Genomic DNA, 13,009 nt, shown 5'->3' with positions numbered 1-13,009 from the left:
AGTGCAAGGTGGTGAGTTCAGTTCCCGGTACCGGAAAAAAAAAAAAAAAAAAAGTCCTGGTGTAGATTTTTTTATCATGGTTAATTGCAATTCTATATGCTTCACTTATTGTATGTGAAATTTTTTCCATGCTTGGGAAATTTTCTGCCATTAATTCTGTTAACAGGTTTTTCATGTCATCTGCACCATCTCCTGCTTTTTCATTCACTCTGATCACTCATACATTATTCTTCTTTGCATCACTTAGTAATTGTTGGATTGATTTTTTGTGGTCTCTTGTTATTCTTAAGAAATCTTTTCTTTCATGATCACTAAGTGAAATCCTGCCTTCTGTATCTGATATTTTGTCCTCACATTGGTCCATTCTGCTGTATATACTTTCTGCAATTTTTAAACTTCTGGACATCTGTACTAATCTATTTAATGTGTTCCATTTCTTTCCTATGTTAGGCATTCATGATTTCCATCATTTTCCTTATCTGCTTTATTTTTTAAAAATTTGCATCTGTTCTAAGGTTACTAAGCATGTCTTTATTATGGTCACCACCTCTTTAGTTATCCAAGAGATTATTTCTGATTTGATTTTTTTTCCAGAGCCTCATTTGTTTGCTTTGTTACTTCTGCTGTTACCACTTCAGAGAGTCCAGATGAGTGGCTTTGAAATTGTTCCACATTATGGTTGTCTGATTTAGCCTTTGGTGAGCTGGAAGTGCGGGGTTTCATCTTGCTTAAGTGTCTTCTTGTTTTCATCTCTTTGTTTAAGTTAATTCCTGGGTTGATGCTTGTAAATTGTTTATGGCAGTTAGCTTTATTGCCAGTATTTATTATCCTTAAGAAATGACTACTTCTTAGAGATGTCTTCCAGATATAGCTGACTTTTGAGTTTTGAGTCTGTTGCAAGAGCCTACCTCTTCAATTTATTGGAGATGAAAAGTTGCTTCCTATTTGGCCCAGCCCCTGGTTCATTAGCACTGGCCTACAGTATTATTTATGACCCTTACACAGTCTGGTATACCAGGATGAACAGCTGAATAGTACAGTTATGTCACATTGGCTAAAGTAATATAATCAGCAATTACAGTAGCATTAAACATAGCCTAAAAAATGACAAAATGTGGTAAATTGAACTATATTTGTGATTATACAGTAAAGTGTAAAACAAACTAGAAAATTATATACAATATATATGCCCTCAATATGGCAATTTTACCCTCAGGGGAGAAAATTTTAAAGAGATTGGGAGAAAATATAGAAATAGACTAAGAAGAAGAGATTAGAAACAAGGCATGAGCACAAAAGAAGATTTCACAAACTTTAGGGAATGTGTGAAGAGGACAGGAGGGAAAGAGAGAAGGAACAAGTCTTTTCTATGTCTACTTCCTGGAGTGTCTCTGCTGTCACTAATAGAGAGAGTGGGCAGACAAAGCCCATATCTGTGTTGATTAATCTCAGTAATCTAGCTGTAGATTTATAGTGGGATAGTGAATGATCTCATGAAGACTGACCTTTAGTTACACTGAAGTTGAGGCTGGTTTCTGGCTGTGAGGCTGGAATATGATTTGTTCAGCCTGTAATACTCTGTGTACCTCCTGCCAGCTTGAACTCAGTTCCTGCCTTACCTGTTCTGCCTTACCCTGACAATAGGAAGAGCTAGATGGCGCCATCCTGCTGTTGCTCTGAGTTCTGAGCTCAACTGGCCTCTCTCTAAGATGGTTACCAGCCATTCTCATTCTTCTGAGGGTGTCTGAACCTGAGTAATTTACTAGCCCCCATAGTCCATAGTGACACACCACATTACTAGTATGTTTCTCTGTGGAGGCCTTTGGGGTTGCCAATAGTCACTGTGTATTTACAGCTTCAAGACAGATATACACACATACACACACAGTGTGCCAGGGATCAGAGAGAAACTGTGGATTGAGACCTTCTTCTTCTGCATTGAAGTTTCTCTCTTTGCTCTCTCAGTGGGCTTCAATTCTCACTTCAGATCCTTGCTGGTTCCTGGGCATCCACTTCCCTCCTTCTCTTCCTCATATTGCTGTATTTCAGCATCTGAACACCAAATCTTAGAGAGGCTGGTTCTTTGCTGAAGGGACTGCGGGGGAAAAAAGGAACCCTTCTCCACTGTTGGTGGGAGTGTATACTTGTGCAACCACTGTGGAAATCAGTGTGGAGATTCCTTAAAAAACTAAAACTAGTTCATTCAACCCAGTGATTCCCTTTCTAGGTATCTTAGTGAAAGAATTAAAAGCATCTTACCACAGCAATATATGCACACCTGTGTTTATAGTGACACAGCTAAATCTTGGAAACAGCCCGAAGGCCCATCAACCAATAAACAGGTAAAGATGTGGCTTTTCTTTTTATACAATGGAGCACTACTCCACCATGAAGAAGGATAAGCTTGATATATTTCTACCTAAATGGATGCACCTTGGACCATATTCTTAAGTGAAATAAATCAAACACACATTTAAATGCTGCATTATTTCTCCAATGTGAGCAATCAAAAGTGTAAATAAGGACTCAAATGTATAATAGATATGAGGAAATGGGCATAAATTTTTAAAATAATATAGGGAACAAGGGAGGGGTGTGAAGGAAAAGGAAAGAAGGGAAAAGAAAAAAGAATAGAAGCAAAAAATGGAAACAAAACTTTTGTAAATAAGGCAATGAAGAGAAGTAGAAGGTAAAGAAGGGGAATGGGAAAAAATAAACAAGATATATCATGTACAGGTACAAAAATTCTCTAGAATGGAAGTTATCATCATATGTATCTAAAACCTACCAATAAAATAAAAATATTAGAAAAATTTAAAATTTTTAAAAATACTTAAAATTCTAAAGTCAAATATATTTTATCTACTCCATAACGTGTTTGTGGATTAATTGATTAAACTAGACTTTTATAGACATATCTAATATAAATTGTTATTAGTATCATCTAAAGGGTAGTGCCTTTACAGTCATTTTTAATAGCTAGTAAAATACCATAATCACAAAAGAGTTTAGTTTTTTCACTGTGTCTTGTTGACAGATGTGGATAGACTCTGCTAATAATATACCTTTCTCTGTGTAAGAATATGTTTATAAAAAATGTTGTCATTCTTCCCATATTATCTTTACTTCTTACCAGCAAGGACTTGATACTTTGAGGAGCTGTTCCATGTTTTGACATAAGTGTCTTAAAAATGCAAATCTAGGCTACGCTATATATGCGGTCTTCTCCCCAAGCCTCCACCCCTCCAGCTCCACCAGTGTGAGCTAGAAGCTGAAAGATGGAAGTCTAAGAAACTCAGAGAGAATGCCCTGATATTAGTACTGTGGTCACTGGTTTGTAAAGAGTTCCCAACATCTGGAAGTGCCACTGTCAACTCAGTGAAGAGAAGTCGCCTTTCTTTTCCTGCACCTCTCACCCAATGCAGTCAATGTTTCTCAGATTGTGGCCTGTGTACCGTTTACACAAAAACCCCTGTTTCTTAGCTAGAACTACTGAATCAGAACCTCTGCAGCACAGTCTATGAATCTGCATTTTTTATAATTTTCCTTCTTGATTATTATGCATTTGATGCATCATGACTTGACAATCATGATTTGGTAGATCCTTGAAGCTCAACCCCAAGGGTGTAATATGAGCTAGACCTGTTGATATATTAGTGTAAAGCTCCATTGAGCTGAAAGATTCACTAATGTCAGGTATTTTATCCCCCGCTAAGAACAAACAGTGAGAGGTTTATCTCCAAGTAGATAAGTAGGAGGACATCAATAAATATTAGACCTACATTCATTCTCTTTAATATACATCTTACTTTGCTGTGTTCTTTTGACCAGATACTTCTGGCCACTCAAATACTGATTTTCAGAAGTATTTTTATGTATCCAATAATATTAATTAACACCTGTCATGAGCCAGGCTTTACCTTGCCGTTAACAATAGAGAAAAGAGACAGGATGTTCTCCTGGAAAAGTCTGAAATCTAATCCCTTTTCTCTATCTTTCCTAGGAATTGCTGCAAAACAACTATCTCATTCCAGAAAAAAATTACATGGTCCCACTGTTTCTTTTTTTTTTTTTTTCTTTTGTTCTGTGCTTTTTGTTTTCTTCAGTGTTACTTAGATCTCAGTGGTGACTTTGTTCCCCAAGGGATGTATGGGTGGCAGATCAAAGAGACTCTGTACAGCTACCTCCATTCAACCAGAACAGCTTCAGTGTTCCATATTTTAATTACTTGCTCACATGAGATTTCAGATAAGACAAGAAAAAAGTTTGTAAAACAGCCCAGAAGAGAGACCTTTTCAAATACTTATCTCCAGCATCCAAAGTTTTAGTAAAACAAATAGTTTATTGGTTTTTTTTTAAGAATCAGCTTTGGTGCGCTAGCACACAAAATACCACAGCTTTCACATGCTATTTCAAGCATTTATAAACGTTTTAGCTATTCTTCCCCAAAAGTCTATTAACAACTTAACCACTTTAATTAAAATTCCACCCACGAAAAACATGTTGAAAATTATAAATGCTTAAAGAATAATTCTAATCACATTTGACTTCTACTTTACACATTTATTTAATATATACAAAAACAAGTATGAAAACATTGGCTTTTTCATAAAACAATGTTCACTAGTTGAAAATGAATTGCTATATGTAATTCATGTATAGTGTGAATTCATACATAGTATGAATTCATATATAGTAATTCATATATATTTATATAGAGAGAGGAGAAATCTAAATTACTTCTAATTTAGAAGTAATTCTAATTTGAAAAAACAACAAAAACTAGCTTATTTCTATCCATTTGAGTTATATGCCCAATTATTTTGACAATACTATTTAATATAAGTAGCTGAAGCATCTTATAAGAAAGTCTGCACATTTCAAATAGTACATAGTGTTTGGGTTTTTTTTTTTTTTTGGTTTTGGTTTTGGTTTTTCTCCGGTACCGGGAACCGAACTCACGACCTTGCGCTTGCTAGGCAGGCGCTTTGCCGCTGAGCTAAATCCCCAGCCCCAGTACATAGTGTTTGACATAAAGAACTTTCCAAAAAAGAGATTATATAAGCTATAATAAAATGACATTTATTTGGGGTAAAGCAACAACATTTATGGTGTAAGGACATTGTGTAGCTGTAGCTAAACACATACCTGTCCTAGTGATTTAGTTCAACTCTCCCCACCTTGTCTTCTATCAATGTTTCTGTTAAATCAAAGAAAATCCTGCAAATTGGTGTTTAATTGGTACAAACTCTTTCCCTACTAGGTAAGTTTTAATAAGCATTAAAGCTGTTTGCCCTCAAGGGAGCTGGAGGCAGTAGAATTATTAACTTTCAGAAGGTCTAGTGCCCTGGAGCCTCAGTGGAATAAGTTGTTTTGGAACCATATCAAGCACAAAAGGAACTGTTGAAGCCGCAAACCTTAATCCTCCCATTTCCTGAACTTTTTCATTCCAATATTATTCTTGACAGATCTTTTAGTTTAATCTCCATAAAATTCCACTGAATTAAATTGTTTTCCATTTCTTAAAATAACATTTGCCTTTTACACCAGAGCCTAGTTTCAAGTTTATTCAGTTGTTCTCAAGGATTGGGCATTTAAACAGAGAGAGAAGGACCTCTTTATTTGTCACCAGTTTGTGCATAGTAGAGAAGCCCACTTGTTGGAAGAGTATAAGCACACATTTTCTGAAGAAGGCAGTTAGTTACTTATCCCAGAGGATAACTATAGCATCTCACCCTGGCTAAAGGACCATCAGCAGGCTGCTGTTTGCTCTGTAGGTCCTTGTGTCTCTGTAGGCGGGGGTGGTCAATGTTTGCATCAGAGTGTGCCTATGTGCTTGCTCTGTTGAAAGGGTCCTTACTAGGTGTTTATTTTGACACTTGTAGCTAAGATAAAGGATTATAAAAAGGGCTATTTCAGGATAGAGTTGTTTGGTCAGCACTGGTTTATTCTACTGGAATTGCCCCTCGACTTTAGTGTAAAAGCACTATAATGATTCAATGAAGCTCTAAATGCTTTCCATATTGTTATAATGCATCTTTATGTGTAGGACTTTAGAAAGCAAAGGCTTTAAGTCTCTATGAGTTCCAAATGGGTACCTGATTGAGATAGGCATCCTGGAAGAAAACGTTCCAAAAGATGCCAGACTCCAATTGTTCTATAAAGTCCCCTATAAATGTAAGAGAAATATATTAATATTATGCAGCTATTAATGAGGTAACTAAAGAAATCATTAACTGTGGTCAACCCGGAACTTAGACATTCTCAATTCCACTGAAGGTTAATGTGTTTACTGCCTCCTGCTTCCTTGAGAGCAAATGTCCTGACTAAGGCTTGCCTCTTAGGGAAAGTCCTGTATGGACCATCACATTTACATGCTGGTCTAGAGAAAAGGGAATGTGCTCAAATGAAAAATAGTCATGTCTTCTAACTTATCCTAAATTTATGTTTCCTCTCAGATACAGATAAAGACATGTTTCATGATCAAAGGCAGAGAGCAAGACTAATTTGCACTTTTCTGGAAAATGAAATGTGAAAAACTTTTTTCTCAAGGAATACTGTCTCTATAACTTTTTGCCATTTAAATATACAGGTACGCGTGAAGGAAAGTGCCCAGAATGAAGGCAAAGACAAGAGCTCATATTTTACCTATGTTTTGGCCTTGTATTTCCAAATTTAGGCAAGCAATTACTTCCACGACGATTCTGGAGGATGAGTCAGGCATGCAAGGGCATGTGGAGAGTAAACATTCAAAGAGTAATACAAGCATATCTGTCACCATGAGGTTGAGAAAGTCATGCCACAGAGTGAGAGTGATATGGTCAAATTCATTATGATCATTTACTCAGAATTACAAAAGCATGGAAAGTACCTTCAAGAGAATGATGGAAAAGAGGATGTGGCTGTTACAAACTCTTCTCGCCTCTCCAAATAAAGCACAGCTACTTCAGATCTACTCCATGCAGATCTGAAAATTACACAGGGAACACCTCTGGGGATGTCATTCTCATTGATGCCTGTGAAAATGATAGACCCTGAAGGTGCCCCATGTGCAGCCTTCATGACTGCATATAGCAGGTATAGAAGGCCTCTATGTCATCTGATGGAAAGGAAAGAAAGACAGGCATGTGAAAGAAAGAGGCTTAAAGACAGAATTTGTATCTTCATTTTTCATTTATACTCCTTGCTTATGGATTTGAGATTTTCATACTGATACTATGATGAGATGCTCCAAAAAGGTCTACAGATTCAAAGAAATTCCTAATAAAATAGCAACCCCTTTTTGGCAAAAATGGAAAAGCCAATTCTAAAATCTATAAGGAATTACAATGAGGCATAAATGGAAGGGGAATATTCAAAAAAAAAAAAAAAAGCTAAGGGAGTCATATTTCCCCATGTAAAAACTTGCTACAAAAACACAGTATGTATGTATTTATTTATTTATTTTTTGGTACCAGGAATCAAACTCAAGGACCTTGCCCTTGCCTAGCAGGTGCTTGTGCTGCTGAGCTATATCCCAACCCCAAAATCACAGTATTCAAAATAGCGTGGTTCTGAGAGAAGGGCAGACATCTAGATAAAGGTAATAGAATTAAAAGTCTGCAAATATATTCTCACATCAATAATCAACTTTCTTATTTATGAAAAGATAAGACAAATTTTCATAACAAAATAATGAGGGAATATATTGTGTATCATATACAAAATCACATATCAAATTTCAGTACACTGTACTATAATCTTAAAACAGTTACTTGACAGTAAAAGACATAGACAAAAAAAGACTTTTACAAAGAAGTCAAATAACAGAAGAAAACTTTCATTTCCATGAACTAAGGAAAACTAGTAGTCTAAATGAACCAAATTAACATGTCTGTTAAATATTTTTGAAACAATAGAATATGTAATTTGGGGAATTATTTGAACTTTTCCTACTTCCTATTTTTGACAAGAGTTTCAAGACAGTGAGTGGATAGAACAGGTTGCAAGAGAAAGGAATAAAAAGTATCTAGACTGGAAAGACAGAGGTAAATGTTTTTATTTACGTACATAGTTTATTTGCATACTTGCAGTTCATTCTGGATTCCACCCTGGCAGAGTATGGCTAACATCTTTACTTTGCAGGCTCGGATCTTGAGTGATATGAATGCTCTTAAAATCTCAGGACATCCTACAGAAAAACTGCAGTGGTAAGGCACACACTATCCCAGCTCCATAGTAATTGGTGAGGCCAGATAGCACCGTAGATGACCTTTAGCTAAGGATGAAAACCTGCCTTCAAAACTGGCAAATGAACTTCAACTGGAAAAACCAAAGGTCTGAAATAGATAACAGGAAAGGCACTGGAATTGCAAGGACCAGGAACAAGGGAGAACTCTAGGACAGGTGAAGCAGTGACTGCTGAAACGGGATATGTCAAGCCATGGAATACCTGGTGAACACATGGGAAAAGATATGAGCAAAGAGATAGAATCAGCCTGGGTCCCTGCTCTAGAACTTGCCATAGAGCATATTTCATCTAACCTTTCTTTCTCGTCTGTGAAATAGGAATAAATACACAGTATGTGGCAGGCTCCCTCTTGTCATAAAAGTCTTTTATTTTCAATTTTTTTTAAAGTTTCATTAGTACATGTTTGCATTATATAATGATTCCATTCATTCATTGTGAGGAGTTGGTACATGGACATAACACATCTTAATTCTTTTTACTTCTCTTTCCCCTCTCCACCCTCCCCCTTGCTTTCATTTCTCTGTCCCTCTTCTCAATTACAAAAGATGTCCCTGATGCCTATTATCTGTTTTTTATTTTGGTTTTTTAATTGTTTATACTTTGAATTTCTCATATAAGAGAGACCATGTTACATTTAGCTTGGTGTCTGATTTATTTCACTTCACATTATGGTCTCAAGGTGAATTAATTTTCTTACAAATGACACCCATTTATCCGTCTTTATGGCAGAGTAGAACAGTATTCCATTGTATATAATTACCACATTTTTATCCATTCATATGTTGATGGACAAGTGAGCCACTTCCAAGATTTAGCTATTGTGAGTTATGCTGCTATGAAGATGAGTATGTATATGTCATGTAATGTGGTGTCTTTAACTCTTTCAGGAAGATACATAAAAGAAGAATAGCTGGATCAAATGGAATTTTAGTTTTAGTTTTTTGAGGAATCTTCATACTGATTTCTATGATGGTCATACTAATTTACTTTCCTACCAGTAATGTAGATGATTTTCTTTCCCCACAATCTTGCCAGCATTTGTTATTATTGAATTTCTTGAAGATAAACCATTTTTCTGGAATAATAATAGAATTTCAGTGCTGTTTTAATTAATATTTCTGTAACAGCTAGCAATATGGAACATTTCATAATGTACTTATTAGTCATTTGTACTAATTTCAGTTGTTCATTTTTAATGGAGGTCTAATTTTTTTGAGTTCTTTATATATTCTAGGTATTAGTCCTCTGTCTGAGGAATAAGTGGAAACTTTTTTCCCATTCTATATGTTGTCTTTTTGCTCTGTTGGTTGTTTCCTTCGCTGTGAAGAACTTAAATTTAATCTGCATGTGGATAGACAGTATTCCCAGCATCATTTGATACAGAAACTATCTTTCCTCCAGTGTATATTTTTGACTCCTTGTCAAAGATCCGATGGCTGAATATACCTGGGGATTTTTCTGCATCTTGTATTGTGTGCCATAGATCTGCATGCCTGTTTCTCTGCCACTACTATGTAGTTGTTATCACTATACCTTTGTAGTATAATTTGAAGTCTGAAATTGTGATGTTTCTTGGCTTGCTTTTGTTGTTCACAATTGCTTTTGATATTCTGGGTCTCTTCTGGTTTCATATGAATTTTAGGATTGTTATTATTAGTTGTGTGAGGAATGCTATGGTATTTTTATTGGATTTGCATTGATTTTGTATATCAGCTTTAGAATTATAACCATGTGGGCAATATTTTTTCTGCCTATCAAAAAATGGGAGATATCTTTCCATTTTCTAGTGTCTACTTTGGTCTCCTTTTTCAGAGTACTATAGCTTTTCTTATCAAGGTCTTTCACTTCATTCATTTAGGAATTATGTAATTTTTATTTACTGAACTGATTATGAATTGATTGCTTTCCTACTTTCTTTATCAGTTCATTATGAGGACTCTTAACTGTTGTGTTTTGATTTTGTACTGTTACCCTGCTGAATTTAGTTATTAATTCTAGGGCTGTTTTGCTAGAATTTTTGGATCTTCTATGTAGAGAATTATGTCTTCTATGAATAATGATAATTTGACTCTTCCTTTCCTGTACATATCTCATTTATTTCTTTCTCTTATCTGATTGCTCTGCCTAATCTCTCAAGTTCTACACTTAACAGAAGTGGTAATAGGGGATATCTGTGTCTTGTTTCTGATTTTAAAAGCAAAGCTTTCGCATGTAATATAATTTTAGTAGTAGTTTTGTCATAATTGGCTTTTATCAGATTGAGATAAAATCCTTCTCTACCAGGTTTTTTCATGTTGTTTTTTTTAAATCATGAATGGGTGTTGAATTTAGTCAAAGGTTTTCCCTTCTTTTATTTAGATGATCATGTTATTTTCCTCTTTACTTCTCTTTATGTGATATGTTACACTTATTATTTGCACATATTGAGCCATCTTTGCATGCCTGGGATGAAACCTACTTGGTCATGATGTATGATTTACTGCATTTTGTTTGCCAGTTTCTTGTTGAAGATTTCTGCATCAATATTCATTAAAGAGATTGACCTGTAGTCCTCTTGTTTGGCTCAGCCCTCATCTGAATTTAGAATCAAAGTAATGCTAGATTCCAGAAATGACTTTGAGAGTACTGCTTCCATTTCAGTTTCATTTGTGATGCTTTGAGGACTATTGATTTTTTTATAATACCTGAAGGTCTTGTGGAATTCAGCAGTAAATCCATCAGGTACCGATCTTTTCTTAGTTGGTAGGATTTTTATTATTGTTTTAATTTCATTACTTGTTACTCCGGGTTTTTATATTTTCTTGGTTCAGTTCTTGTAATTCATATGCATCTAGGAATTCTTCTGGATTCTTCAATTTATTGGAGTAAAGATTTTCAAATTAATTACTAATAATTTTCTGGACTTAGCACTGTGTCTGTTATGATATCCCCTTTTTCATTTCTAATTTTATTGTTTTGAGTCTTTTCTTTCTTATGGTAAGATTGGCTGGGTTTGTCTATTTTGTTTATTCTTTCAAGGAATCAGGTCTTCAATTCATCAATTCTTCTTCTCCATGAATTTTGAAAGAGACTTTTCAAGGCAGGAGGCATCACAATCCTTGACTTGAAATTATACTACAAAGCTACTGTGATCAAATCAGCATGGTATTGGCAAAAAACAGACCTGAAGATGAATGGAACAGACTAAAAGAGGCAGCCATAGCCACAAACACACTCAGCTACCTTGTCTTTGGCAAAAGGGCCAAACATGTTCACTGGAAAAAAGATAGCCTCTTTAATAAATGGTGCTGGAAAAACTGGCTTTCCACATGCTGAAAACTAAAACTAGACCCATGTCTATCACCATGCACTAAACTAAAGACAAAATGGATCAAGATCTGAATATTAAAACATAATCGCTAAATCTACTGGAAGAGAAAGTAAGTAGAAATCTTGAAGACATAGTGGCAGGCAGAGTTCATGAATAAAAACCAAACTGCATGAGAAATACTTCAAAGAATCAACAACTGGGATCTTATCTTATTGAAACGATTTTGCCATCAAAAGAAATCACTAACAGAGTAAAAAGAAAACCTATGAAATGGAAAAAAAAAATAGCCAACTGTCCCTCTGACAAAGGACTTCCACCTAAAACATACAAAGAATTTTAAAAAATCAGGCCCCCAAAATTCAAAGACCCAATCCAAAAGTTGGCATCTGAGATGAATACATACTTCTCAGATAAAGAAATACAAATAGCAAATAAATATATGAAAAAATGTACAACATCATTAGTCATTTGAGAAACAAAAATTAAAACCACAATGAGATTCCATCTAACCCCAGAAAGAATGGCTATCATCAAGAAATCAATGGCTGTGGGGAAAAAGGAACACTTCTCCACTCTTGGTTGGACTGTAGACTGGTACAACCACTGTAGAAATCAGTGTGGAGAATCCTCAGAAAACTAGGATTAGGGGCTGGGGATCTACTCAGAGGCAAAGCGCCTACCTGGCAAGCGCAAGGTCGTGAGTTTGGTTCCCGGTACTGGAGAAAAACCAAAAAAAAAAAAAAAAAAAAAAAAAAAAAACTAGGATTAGAGGTCCCATTCAACCCATCTATTCCCCTCCTGCATATTTTGGCCTTCACGGTTTTTGTTGAGAAGTCTGTTGTAAATGAGTTTACCTTTGTGAGTAACAGACTGCTTTTCTCTAACAGCTTTTAAGAGTCTTTATGTTGGGCTTTTGGGAGCTTGACTCTGATGTGTCAAAGAGAAATTCCTTCTGATTGTAGTCATTTCTGGTTCTATATGCCTCTCTCATATGTATGTTAAATTCTTTCCCCAAACTTGGAAGGTTTTCTGCTATGATTTCTGTAAAGAGGGTTTTTTGGCCATTTATGCTGTCTTCTGAATTTTCACTAAACAGCACGGCTTAAAAGAGACTTTCTCCATCCTAAATCTACAGGAATCTTCTTCCCCTCTCAAGTCCTCTCTGTCATTCCAGTTCATTTTCTTTACTGTCCTTATACAATCTGAAATTAATTTGTTTATGTATTTGTTAAATGTCTATAGGATCTTTGATATCAGTTAATAAAGGTATTATGCAAACAAACAGATTGTTAGCTCTGACAACAAGGTTGTTTTAAAAGTGAAAAAGAATTATGTGTGCAAATCCTTTAGTATTGTACCTGGGATATAATAAGAAATTGTTATGTAATATTATTATTATTATCTCTCTTATCATGATCTTTTATTATTTCACCTTGAGCACTCATTCAGGTGTTGGCTGAATAGGAGTG

The sequence above is a fragment of the Chinchilla lanigera genome, unplaced genomic scaffold (genome assembly GCF_000276665.1).
Source record: "Chinchilla lanigera isolate Chin_1 unplaced genomic scaffold, ChiLan1.0 scaffold00024, whole genome shotgun sequence".
Lineage (NCBI taxonomy): Eukaryota > Metazoa > Chordata > Mammalia > Rodentia > Chinchillidae > Chinchilla > Chinchilla lanigera.
The sequence above is the reverse complement of the archived record's forward strand: the minus strand, read 5'-3'. Positions refer to the sequence as shown.